General features: G+C 42.7%; 1 protein-coding gene across 3 annotated transcripts in view; it reads left to right on the plus strand.

The window, feature by feature from the left end:
- Window positions 1–39: 39 nt before the first annotated feature.
- LOC145346434 (ras-related protein Ral-A) overlaps window positions 40–12,831 on the plus strand; it is a 75,207-nt gene continuing 62,415 nt past the window's right edge. Inside the window, exon 1 of one of the 3 annotated variants that reach the window (XM_080193623.1) lies at window positions 40–104. The gene's annotated coding sequence lies outside the window, so the exon portion shown is untranslated. Of the gene's footprint in view, window positions 105–4,704; window positions 4,724–5,099; window positions 5,234–12,831 lie in introns of those variants that run through there. The other 2 variants (XM_080193625.1, XM_080193621.1) reach the window with 2 other exon arrangements.

Here is a 12,831-nt window from a genome sequence, read left to right on the forward strand (position 1 = left end):
CCCACTTCCGCCATATTAACCGGGATCGGGCGGGGCGGGGGAAGAGCGGGTTGGTGAGCTGCGGGTAGGAGCGGCCGTTTTCCCCTCACTTCTCCCTCTGTATGGTGAGTGAGTGCTTCCAACTCCTGACGTGGTCGGAATTCAAGGACTGTCTCCCTGGGGATGGTTAGTCCCAGGACCGCGCCACCCTTCTCTGTACGTGTTCCCCCCCCCCCCCCCCCCACCTAGCTGGGTGCGCGCTGAGGGGAGGTGGAGAGGAGAGACCTGAGGAGGGGTGGGGGGTTGATGGAAGATCCAGGGAGGGATGGCTGGAGAGATCCGGGAGAAGAGGAGGACCTGTCGAGGGAAGGACACGCTTCTTTTATCCCCTCCCTTCCTCTGGGGATGGATGCAGAGGGAGGGGGACACTATGTGGCTCTGGGCCTCTGCCTCCCTCCCCAAAGGGTTGAGAGGTGTAGTGGCGTTATGGCCTCCTTGATCATTAGCTTTGTGGCCCTGTTTGTATTGGAAGTCTGTGAGGCTGATTTGAATAGCACTGGGTGCTGTTTTGAAGGCAGATGCCATACAACGTCCTTTAACTGTAGATTCCCCATTCATTGTTAAGTTCACTGTTATCTGTGCAGATTTTCAGTACTTTTTGTTGGGGGCCATTTGGCCTGTGGCATCTGTGCACAACTTTTATTCTATTTTAATATCTCACCCCTGCATGAAAAGTTATTGCCCTTGCATATGTTACTACAACAATGATTACTTGAAGCACATTTTGGTATAGTAGGTCCAATTAGCATTAATTGAAATGAATAACTAGGCTACATGTTGGTCTAGACGCTAGTAGAACCACCTACTTTTATTCTAGCAGCTTACCTTAATTATTTACACCCACCAGAAGGTACAGACTGACTTCCTTTTAATATAATATTTTCTTCAGTCCCAATGTGGATTGCTAATCTAGACTAATGTGCCCAAGTTCTTGGCTACACAGCATCCTGACTCTCGGGTATTAGCAACTGTACTAAGATCATTTGCTTTGGTATTTCCTTCTTTACTTTCCTTTTTTAAAAAGTTGAGATTAACTCTGAACTGCTGCCTGTGATAGCATGTTTCATATCCTCAAACCAAAATGTAAATCAAATGTCAAGTTTTTTTTATTGATTTGATCCAATTACAAATAAGTCTATTTGGGTACTTTTTGTTCCAAGTACAGATTGTGTCCAGTTCACTTTCGGTGGGGTGTTAAGGTCTCGTTCGGGAGATTTATTGGAGCAAGTCTGAGAGACTCCTGTGCAGAAGGAATGAGAATAGTTGAATTGTTTTCCTTAGCAAGGAAGGCTATAGATGTATTTGCTCGTGAGATTTGAGCACTGCTGACAAAGCCAGAATTTCTTGGCTCCTCTCTAATGATTCCTGAAGTGATGGTTACCTACCATCTTGACCTGCTGCAATTGATGGTGTAAATACAATGCTGTTTGGAAATGAGTAACAGGACTTTGATCTTGTGATACTGAACAAAAGGGAAGATGTGGTTTCAAGTCAAGGTGGTGTGTGACTTAAAGGGTAACTTGCAGGTTCCTTCCAGATGTCTAGGAAGGTGCTGTTCAAAGAGATTTGGTATGTTGATGCAGTACGTCTTGGAATGTGATGCACATCACTGCCATTTGTGTCTTTTAGATGGAGGAGAGGCTGAGTTAAGAGAATTCCTAGCTTCTTGAGTTGATTTTGAAGCTGATCATTAATCAAGTTTAGTTTCCAGTCAATGGATGATGGGGGATTCAGTGACTATAATGCCATTGAATGTCTTGGAGAGATGATTAGATTTGTTGGAGATGGTCATTTCTGGGAACTTCCAGAAGTAGTGTTTATGCAACTCATCAGCCCAGGGCTACATGTCCACATCTTGGTGGATATGGGCACACTGAGGAATTGTGAATGTGAACACTGCAGTAGTTAGCAAACGTTCCTACTTCTGACCTGTTGTGGAGGAAAGATTGTTGGAGTGACTTGGCAATGTTTAGGTTCAGTTTCCTGAGGAATTCCTATAGTAATATCCTTGAGCTGAGATAATTGTCTTTTATTGATGTTCTGTTTGCATTTCAGTCCCACGCTCCTGATCTACGGACACCCGGTGCGGAGAGGGGAGGGTCGGGACGCCAACCTCCTCGTGAACCTGCTCCTGGGCCTGGCGAAACGCGCCATCAATAGGTCCAGGCAGCGGGTGATCGACGGGGCCGTCCGTCCCGACTGCCTGCCCCTCTACCGCGGCTACGTTCACGGCCGGGTGTCCCTGGAGAGGGAGCATGCGGTGTCCGCAGGCACTGTCGAGGCCTTCTGTGTCCGTTGGGCACCGCAGGGGCTGAGGTGCCTTATAGACCCCAATAATTACATTTTGATTTGATGTGTCTTAAGTTTCCTTTGTACCTTTTGTTTCTGTTCGGGCCGTTCCCCCTCCTTTTTGGGAGCTGCCCTCTTTTTCTTTGTCCGAACGTAATTTAAGTTAGTTTACTTGTTTGGCCCACCCGAAAGACCGGGGAAAAAAAAAACAATAACCACAATGGTCTTCCTTTACAAACTGAATGTTGAGCAGGTTATTAATGCGTTAAGACTGTTTTATAGCTCTGTCAGTAAAAAGTCTGACAACACCAGGTTTATTTGATAGTAAACTCACAAGCTTTACTATCAAATAAATTGGTTGGACTTGAACCTGGTGTTGTCAGACTTTTTACTGTGTTTACCCCAGTCCAACGCCAGCATAGCCACATCATTATAGCTCTGTCGGCAGGTGGCACCTACTATCACTTAAGTGGAGAGTGAATTGTCAGATTGGATTTGTTCTGCTTCTTATTGGCAAGGCATATCTGAATGTTCTATGTTAGATAGGCACTAATATTGTAGCTTTACTGGATTAACTTGGCTAGAAGCATGGCTGATTCGAGAGCACTGTCCTTCAGTTGAATTAGGGTGTTGGGGCCCAAATCCATTACAGTAACAAGTGCCCACAGCTATTTCTTCTGTGGAGTGAGTCAAGTAGCCCAAATGCTGGCATCTGGTGGCTGGAGACCTCAGCAGATTGAGAGATCATCTACTTGGCACTTCTGGTTGAGGATGGTTACAAGACTTCAGTTTGCTATATGAGCCTCCATCCCTGCGTTGCTTAATCATCCACTTCTGATCATTGGATGTGACAGAGCTGCAAAGCTTAACCAAGTCCATTGATTGTGGAATAGTTACCTTGCATGGAGTCCTGTATTGTAGCTCTCCCAGGTTTGATGGTAATAGTGGAGTGAGGGCTATACTAGACCATGAGGTTAGACTGTGGTTGAATATGATTTTGCAGCTGCTGGTGGCCTAGAGCGCCTAATCAATTGCCATTCTTGAGTTTCTGGATTGGGTCAGTATCATGCAACATAATAGTGTCCTCTAGGATGATCTCCAAGACATGCAGTTGTCGCTTGTGGACAAAAATGCATGCATCTGGTGACTGGTAGGTGGGTGAAAATGTGGCTATCATGTTGATTCTTGCTCTATCTTCTGCAAACCCAGTCTTGGGAAGGGGGTGGGGGTGGGAATCCATCTTGACTGCTGCTCTACCGTGGCTGCATTCGTGGCCAGGTGCCCCTGGAGAGGGAGCATGTGGTGTCCATGGGCGCAGTTGACACCTTCTGTGCCTGTTGGGCACCGCAGGGGCTAGGGTGCGTTATAGACCCCAACAATCACATTTTGATTTGATGTGTCTTAAGTTTCCTTTGTACTTTTGTTCGGGCTGCTCCCCTTCCTTTTGGGGAGCTGCCCCTTTACTTTGTTCTAATTTAATTTGTTTGTCTATTGGTTTGACCTTAAGAGGTAGATGTGCCCTTTAGGCCTCTTGTCAACACTGCTGAGCTAGTCTTGGTGATGGAATTCATGTCCTTGCATGAGACCTCACGGGATCTGGAATTCATGCTGAGGATTCCCAAGTCTTGTTGCCGTATGTAGTTCATCTATTTTGCTGGTGGGGTGGGTCATACCCAGGAACCATACAGTAGAAGAGGAGAGAGAAGAGCTGACATTGAGACCAGATAACCCTTTGAGCTTTGACAAGGGTCATCTGGACTCAACATCAGCTTTTTTCTCGTTACAGATGCTGCCAGACCTGTTTAGATTTTTTGCAGCATTTTCTCTTTCGGTTTCAGATAATCCAGCACTCCCAGTAATTTGCTTTTATAGAATGGGGGAACTATAAAATCTCTACAGTACAGAAGAGGCCATTTGGCCCATCGAGTATGCACTACTGATTCTCTGACAAAGTATCTTCCCCAAGCCCTCTTTTTCTCTTCCCATCCCTGTAATCTCACATGGTGATGGAGCTGCTTTGGTTGAAGGTGCATTTCTAAGAGTTCAGTTTATTGCTTGACTAGCTTATACGAGAGCCCCCAAATTTGACAGAAGCTCCGAGGTGTTAATGGGAAAGCTTTTGTAGGAACTGTCTTGTGACTGTTTATTCATGTAGATGTTTGGTTCATCCGACATTTTCTGTACCGTAATGCTTGTTGGTGACCCACTTTTCTTAAAAAAAAGTCCATATCGAGCATTGGCGTCCCGCGCTCTTGTTCATGTCGCTATACTCTTAAAACTACTCACCCGCCCCCCGGGATGTGATGCCGGGGGATTTGGAAGGGCGTGTTTAACTTGGCTGTGTATCAAGGTTAAAACGTCGAGTGATTCTGATTGGGGATTTGAACTCGAACTGGTAAGGTTTCTGCGGATTTTAGCGACCGTAACTTGATTTTTTTTTGTTTTATTAACCAGCAGTATAGATGGGAGGTTTACGTTACACGCTGCACTATTTGTAAACATTATTTCCTCGACACATCTGAATGGAGGAAGCTTTCAACTCAAAGGCTGCAAACATTCTTTGTATTGCGCTATTGTCTGTCAGCGATTTGCAGACCTCGGGTCTCGTTGTTCGCTCAAGCTTACAATAGAAACCACACCCCAGGTTAAAGCAGGCGGCAGATAGCTGTGAAATGTGTCCTGGAGTCATTGGTTTGTGGACAAATGTTTTTAAATGTTGGTGGAATAGTCTCGGTACAACTTGACGTCACTCCTTAGAATGTTGGTTGCGTTTGGAGGCGATTGTGTCGACAGGCACAATGTGTAACGCAGCAAAATTGCTGGTCGGAGCTTGCTCATTCCAGGAGTTGGAGACAGCGTTTGGTGTTGCTGGGGAGAGAAAAGTAATGCTTGAAAGCAAAAAAAGGTGAGAAATGAGAACTTGAGTCTCGAGGGAAGAGAGAGAAATGCTATCGTGTTTGAATATTTGGCAGTCCAGTGTTTCTGCATGCCGTATTGATTCTCTCCGCCGCCCGTACTTCTGTTTAACTCTAGTGTAAATCCTGGGAGGCTTCATTCCAGGTGGACTGCCCATCTTCGCACTAGTTACAAGACGAGAGCCTTGGGATAGCTTGCCTGCTGATTTCCCTGCACTCAGGGCGACTTGGTTGTGTTTGTCGATATATTCTCAAATGTAAGGTGCGGAACATATGTCGAGGATAAAATGTCTGGCACCTCAAAGCTTATCTTTATTATCCTGATGTCTCTTGCAGCTACCTGATTTTTCTACTTCTATTACCCGCCTAGAAAATTAATTTACTGAGCAAAGAGATTACTTGGATTAATGTGCCTTCAAAATAGTTAACAAACATGATTTTTTTTATGTCCAGCAGTTATAATCAGGCAATCTGTGATGGAGGCAAATTCAGTCGATGCTTTCAAAAGGCAATTTGTTAGCCATTTGTGGAGAAAAATCTGCAGGCCTTTTGGGGGAGGGGGGGGAAGTGGTGGTGGTGGGGGGAAGGAAGGGGAGTGGAGCAGGCACAGATACAGTAGGCTGGTCTTTACTGTTACTATTCTACGATTCTATCCCAAGTAATCCTGTAAGTTTACCTTCAATATAAATTTGCTCCATAAATTGAAACTAGAATGCATTAAGTCACCAAAGGTACACTGACATTCTGTCCATCACATTCAACATGGTTGATCACTCCTTCCTCCATTTCTTCTGATCCCCTTCCATTGCCTCACCTTCATTTTATTTCACTGTCGCAACTTAGCCCGATCAGTTTCTAACATTTGTTCTCTCCCTACAATGGTTTTGTGTACCTTGCGTTGCTTTCTGTGACCTTTCCTATTCCTCATTATGCTCAAGGATGAAGTCACTATCAAGGAATGGTTACCAAACAGAAAGAGACCATTTGCCGCATTGTCTTGCTGGCTTCCTGAAGCAGTAGTTCATCCAATGCCACTTCCATGCATTCCCTACCTTCCCTGCCTACCACTGCAATTTTTCTGTTAATGATCCAGTTTTTCCTTAAGCTTCAATTGACCTTCCCTTAACTATGTACTTGGCAGTATCTCCCAGATCCTAGCCACTCAACATGCAAAGAGTTTTCCTCATGCCCCTGTTTCTCATTTGCCCATTACCAGTTTACGTGCACACAGTTGTGACACCAACGCTGCTTCTCTGCTGTTACCCTCAACTCCATGACTATTCCTGTGCTGTCCAACCCCTTCCTTAACGTATTGCTCGTGCTAATTATTGTCAACACAAACCATGCTCTTCAGGCCCTAGTAGAAATGCTGCAGTTGTCCCTATATTTGATTAAGTATCCCATTGTCCTTGGACAATTTAATGTGGGAAATAAATATGGGGAGCTTGGAAAGTGAATGTTAGATTCAAGTTTTGCTGAAGTTTTATTCCCTAGCAGTAATCTTCTGCATGGAGGGCCATCAAAATTTGTCCTAATTGTTGTAAGTTTAGAAATTATTTATATGATTTGACCTTTTCTAAACAAAATAGAGACGTATAAGATAATGATAGGGATGGATAGGGTAGAGGTAGAGAGATTCTTCCTGCTCAGAAAAGACAACAGGGCTAGAGGGCACAGCCTCAAAGGTGGGGGGGGGGGACAGTTTAGAACAGAGTTGAGGAGGAACTTCTTCACTCAAAGGGCAGTGAATCTCTGGAATTCTCTGCCCGTTGAAGTGGTGGAGGCTACCTCCCTAAATATATTTAAGTCACAGGTAGATAGGTTTTTGGTAGACAAGGGAATTAAGGGTTATGGGGAGAAAGTGGAACTGAGCCACTTCAGATCAGCCATGATCTTAATGAATGGCGGGGCAGGCTCAGAGGGCCAGATGGCCTACTCCTGTTCCTACTTGTGTTCTTAAAGTGACATGTTCAGCAGAGGCTTTAGCAAGGTGAAGTGTTGAAACATGATTGGGTTGGTTTTTTGATTACTTTAGCAATCAGACATTTAAAATCCATTTTAGAATCCAATTGGGAGGAGGACTGTGTCCCCTCGAGCCTAATCTGTTACTTACTCACAGCTGATCTTTGACCTGAAATGCCCAATCCCCACATCTCTTGATATCCTTAGAATCTAAAAATCCGACAGTCTCAGGCTTGAATATATTCAACCTCCACCACCCTTTGAGATAGACAGTTCCAAAGACTTGCAGCCCAGTAAACATGTTTCTGTTATCTGTCTCCAGATAAGGAGGCAGCCATTTCAGGTTTTTTTATTCAGAATCTGCCAGGGAAAACAACCTCTGCATCAAATCCTTTATCTCAGATCTTCTCTCATTTTAACTCCAGAGAACGTATGCCCATTGGACTCAACCTCATTGGGATCTTTTGTTTCTCTGTTCCTGACTTGAAGACATTTGAGTAAATTTTTGATTTCCTAGTTCTGTAATAAGCATGGTAAAAATCTCTAGCCTGTTTATCAAAGTAACTAATGGTTGTTGTATAATGGATAACTAAAGGGAAAGCAGCCTTTTTTGGTGTGAACCTCTTAATTTGATTTGTCCTTTCTATTTGACTGCCATTGTGGAGTTCGATCTGATTCCATGGTGTTTGCTCAAGGTGGTCCAATCACCCTATTCAATAGGGTTCATGAATAGATGCCCAAAGATCTAGTCAAGACAAATGTGCTCCAATAAATCATTGCAATGATATCCTCATAACGTCCAGAAGTTTCTTTGAATGTCAGTACTTGGAATGACGAATTTTTACACGTGGTCTGTCCAATCTAAAATGATGGAAGAGGCTGTCTGTTTATAGCAGTGATGGGCAACCTAGGCTATTGAGTGGCCCTCCATCTCAGTGGGCCGTGAGGTCGAAAACAGGCTTGTTCACTAACCATGACCCAAGTCTATTTATTCACTGAATATTTTGTAACAAATTATGGAAAAATCATTAAGGTTAAAAACAAATTTATACTTTGACTGAGATCCATGCACATCCAACACGTGCAATCAGCATGCACCTCACTTTGCTTAAGATTTATATTCAGTCTTAATGATATGGTTTTGTTTTAAAATAACTAAATGGATAAGAATCAGTAGAATGTGGCAATGTCTTGTAGGCCACACTCAAACCCTGATGTGCTGCATATGACATCTGGACTGCAGGTTGCTTGCTATTGCTGATTTATTTCCTTCATAGGTTTTTTTAAGAGTTAGAAAAGTGACAGTAAGCGAAACCACTTCTGGAAGTCAGTTTCAGCAATGACAACCTGAAAGGTCAGTTGGAGTTCAGAGCAAATGAAACCTAGCATAGTTACGAACACTGATAGGACTTCTAAGGGACACATTTGCTACATAATTGTTGATGCTATCAGATTGTTTTCCTGTATTCTGTTGTAAAACAGTGGTAGCTCAAATTGTAAAATGTTCAGGGATAATTTAGCATGGCCAATCCACCTATCTGCATCTTTGGACTGTGGAAGGAAACTGATGCAGCTGGAGGAAACAAACGCAGACATGGAAAGAATGTGCAAACTCCACATGGTTACCCAAGGATGGAATTGAATCCCAGTCTCTGGAGTTGAGGCAGCAGTGCTAACTACAGTGCCACTATTGTATGGTATGATACCAGGAGTATGCTGGAGGGTTAACATTGAGTTAACTGGCAACCGAACTCAACCAGTTGCTTCCTTAGTGACTCTTTTGAACATTTTTAGTGATCTTGCAGCTTAAGTGATTCTGCTTCTGTTTTAAAAAAAACTTAGTATTTAGTGCATGTTAATGTTGATCTATAGAGATGAGACAACCACAATGTCTTCATGGTATACCAGAAAAGAAAACCCCTGTAAGTTCATATGTGGCAATTTAATTTTTAGTTCCATGCTTCTAAGTCCCCAAATTCATCAGGCTTTAAATTCTCCAAGCTTGATTAGAGGCCCTTTGCAATAAGAACTAGATAGTGGTTACAATTGGACTAGCTTGCGTGTTGAGATGTACCTTTTTGAAGTTAACTGAAAGAAGTTCTTGAGTTATGCAATCTGAAGAATCATCTTGCTAAGCTTCTGTTCCCTCTACAGAATAAACTTTTTATAAGGACAGCTCAAGCAGTTGTCAGTTTTGTCACTTTTTAATTTGTGCATCTCTTGATTTTTTTTTCCCTGCCCTGCTTTCCAAGTCCATATCAAGTTAGCTCTTGTGGTGATTGGTAACACACAACTGCAGTTCATTATACAAAGACGTTGTCAGCCTTTAAAAAGTTGATCCAGGATATCAGGTTATGCTTGAAAGGTTGCATCAATAGTCTGCAGTTCTCCTGAGAAGTTGATAAACTCATCTTGAACTGTGGCAACCTTTTTGATATTATAGAGGTCAATCCAGGATTTTGACCCAGTAATGAAGGAATAATGTCCAAATTATATGTAACTTGGAGATGATGTTACATGCCCTTGCTCTTCTGTGCTATTTAATGATCGGGATTGTAAGTTGCTATTAAACTGAACTGAGCTGTTGCTGTCCATTCTGTGCATATTGCAAACACTAACAATTGGTGGAGGGGATGGATGTTTCAGTGCCACTCTCTCTTGTAGATAGTGGTCTTGATGGATTGGGTGAATCATTTGCACAATACCCAGCTTCTCTTTTTTTTGTAAAGATGTTACTATGGTTGGTTGAGTTCAGCTGCTGGTCAACTTAATGTTAACCCTCTAGCATACTTCTGGTATCATGGTGTACAATGGAGTGGCACTGTAGTAGCACTGCTGCCTTTCAATTCCAACCTTGGGTAACCATGTGGAGTTGCGCTCTTTCCATGTCTGTGTGGGTTTCCTCCGGATGCATCGGTTTCCTTCCACAGTACAAAGATGCAGATAGATGGATTAGCTATGCTAAATTGCTTCTTGGTGTCCCAAGATGTGTAGGTTATTGGGGTAAATATGTAGGTTACAGGATTAGGGTCTGGGTGTGTTGGTCTGACTCAGTGCAAACCTGATGGGCCAAATGGCCTCTTCACTGTAGGGATTCTATGACTGGTACTTTACAGGTCAGCAATTGCGCCAATGCTAAAATAATTAAGACCATCAGTGACACATTTGGTAATTAATTTAAGATGGTGACAGTTTGAACTTGAGAAATGAAAATCAGCTGGCTTATGATTCACTCTTGGCCAGAGCATAGTTCTGTCTCAGTTGATGTAGTGCCTGATGGAATAACTGCAATTCTGCCTGTAGTATGCTTGTGTACTGGCAAGTGTGACTCACTTTTTAAAAATTGATTTTTCCCTGAAATGTAAGCTTGACATGCTCAGCTGCAGGATTCTGTTTACACCCAGTTGTAAAAAGCAAGATTTGAAGACAAAATATTGTAGAATATTCTGCAACATTTTAACATCTTTATTCCCCTTCCTGATCCACACTCTTTTAAAAAGTGAAAAATGGCATGTTACTGTTAGAAAAGCTATGCCCACTGTGGCAGGCTACAAAAATATCACTGGGTGACATACTACTAATTCTCAAGCCTTGGTGATTAACATTTACATTTGAAGTTGTGTATAGAAAGAGTGTAATTCAGGTGAATGCCAACAAAATGCATTACCATAGTAACTTTGACATAATTGTTGCTCCTGTCATGAAAGTTTTATTAAAAATGACACCAATCCAAAAGAAATGTTGGGAAAGGCTAACCCAAGATAGGCTTTGGGATGTACCTTGGAAAGGGAAGAACAAGTGAAGGTTCAGTGGGCAGACAAGGTAACTGATGGAGCAGCTACAAAAATAGTGTGAAGAAGTGCTTAATGTACTAGAATTGGGGGAAATGCAGTGTTCTTCAGAAATTGGTGATTCATAGGCTGAGGGAAGATTTGAGCCTGAGGATGAGAAGTTTTAAATTGAAGTCATGGTGGAGTGGGAGTTGATGTAGGTCAGCAAGCACAGGAATGTAAGGAATAGCACTAGAATCTGGATAGTGAAATTTGAGTTTAGAAGATAGGAGGCCAGCCAAGAGAGCATTAGAATGTAGACTGATGGTAACATAGCATGGATGATGCACTGAGGCAAGACCCGAGAGAGGTGGCATTGTGCAGATGAGAATAGATTGTCTACCACCAAGACTGCGTAGGGTTAGAAGATCAGCTTGGGACCAAATAGGTTGCTGAGGTTGCAGACAGTTGGGTTTTGCTTGCTGTTGGGTGGGAATGGAACCTCAGATTTGGTCTTTACAATATTTTAATTGGAGGAAACTTTACCTCTTAATGGACTTGATATTGAATAAGCAGTCTGACAACATGGACAGTCAAATGGAGGAAATCGTCATTTGTTTACATGAAGAACCTGATATTGCATGATGTTGCCCAGGATTGATCCATGGGGGAATTCTAGCCTTCTATGGTGAGGTGATGTGAAAGGAAACTTGCTGGAGATTCCCTCTATCTGTTTGGACCAACCACACTTAGGCATTTTAATTTAATTTTGTAAAAGTTTCCTCTAGCTTTGTCTGTTTATAGTGCTTCAGGGTCTCAACACTATTTTATTTTGTTGAATACTCAAAACAGCATTATTATGTAGGCCACATGATTAGGTATTTTGCAATGAGAAACTCACTGACTTCCAAAAACCTTTTCATCAACAAGGTTCAAAGCTGCACTCAGTCAGGCATTCCATTGCTCAGCTTGAGTTGAAAACCAAATTGAGGCAATCCATCCAACAACCTAATGGGACTACTGTGTACCATGTACTAAATGCAGTGCAGCAACTTGCCAAGGCTTCTTTGACTGCTATTTTATCTACCTAGAAGAACAAAGATGCACAGGAATGTTACCACCACCAAGCGTCTCACTGCCTTGACTTAGAAATACACTACTGTTCCTGCATTATCACTAGGTCAAGATTATTGAGTAGCATTATGGGAACACCATCAGTAGCAGTTCAGAACGTTTGGGATGGATAAATACTAGCCTTGCTAGTGATTCCCATAGTGAGTCTGCAGAGCAGAGGGATCTGTGTCCATGTAAATGAATCATTAAGTCAGCATTCAGATAAAGCAAGTAATTCAGAAGGCAATTGGATGTTGGCCTTTATTGCAGGGGAGATGGAGTACACATAAGGAAGTATTGTGACAGCTGGACAGGGTATTGAAGTAGTGTACAGTTATGCTGTCGTTCAAGTAGGGATTTACTTGTGTTGGAAACGGTTTAGAGAAGATTCACTAGGCTGATTCCTGGAAGGAGCCTTGGAAATGTTTAGCGGGCTGGGTCTATACTCGTTGGAGCTTAAATGAGGTGACTTTGAAAAAATTGAGGGGGCTAGGCGGGATAGATTGCAAGAGGATATTTCCTTGCAATCTATTGAGGGTAGGGTCTAGGACCACAAGGTGCAGTTTCTAAATTGCTGTCTCATTTGATTTAAGTTGAAGAATTTCTTCTGAGGATCAGTAGCAATTAGCATTCTATTCCCAACCAAATGAGGAAGGTTGGGTCATTGAATATTTTGAAGGCTGAATTGCTCGATTTTTTTTTTTGACTGGGATGATCAAGGGTTATGAGGGCAGGTAGGGAAA

This window comes from Carcharhinus amblyrhynchos, chromosome 8 (genome assembly GCF_965287045.1).
Source record: "Carcharhinus amblyrhynchos chromosome 8, sCarAmb.v2.hapA, whole genome shotgun sequence".
NCBI classification, from domain to species: Eukaryota; Metazoa; Chordata; class Chondrichthyes; order Carcharhiniformes; family Carcharhinidae; genus Carcharhinus; species Carcharhinus amblyrhynchos.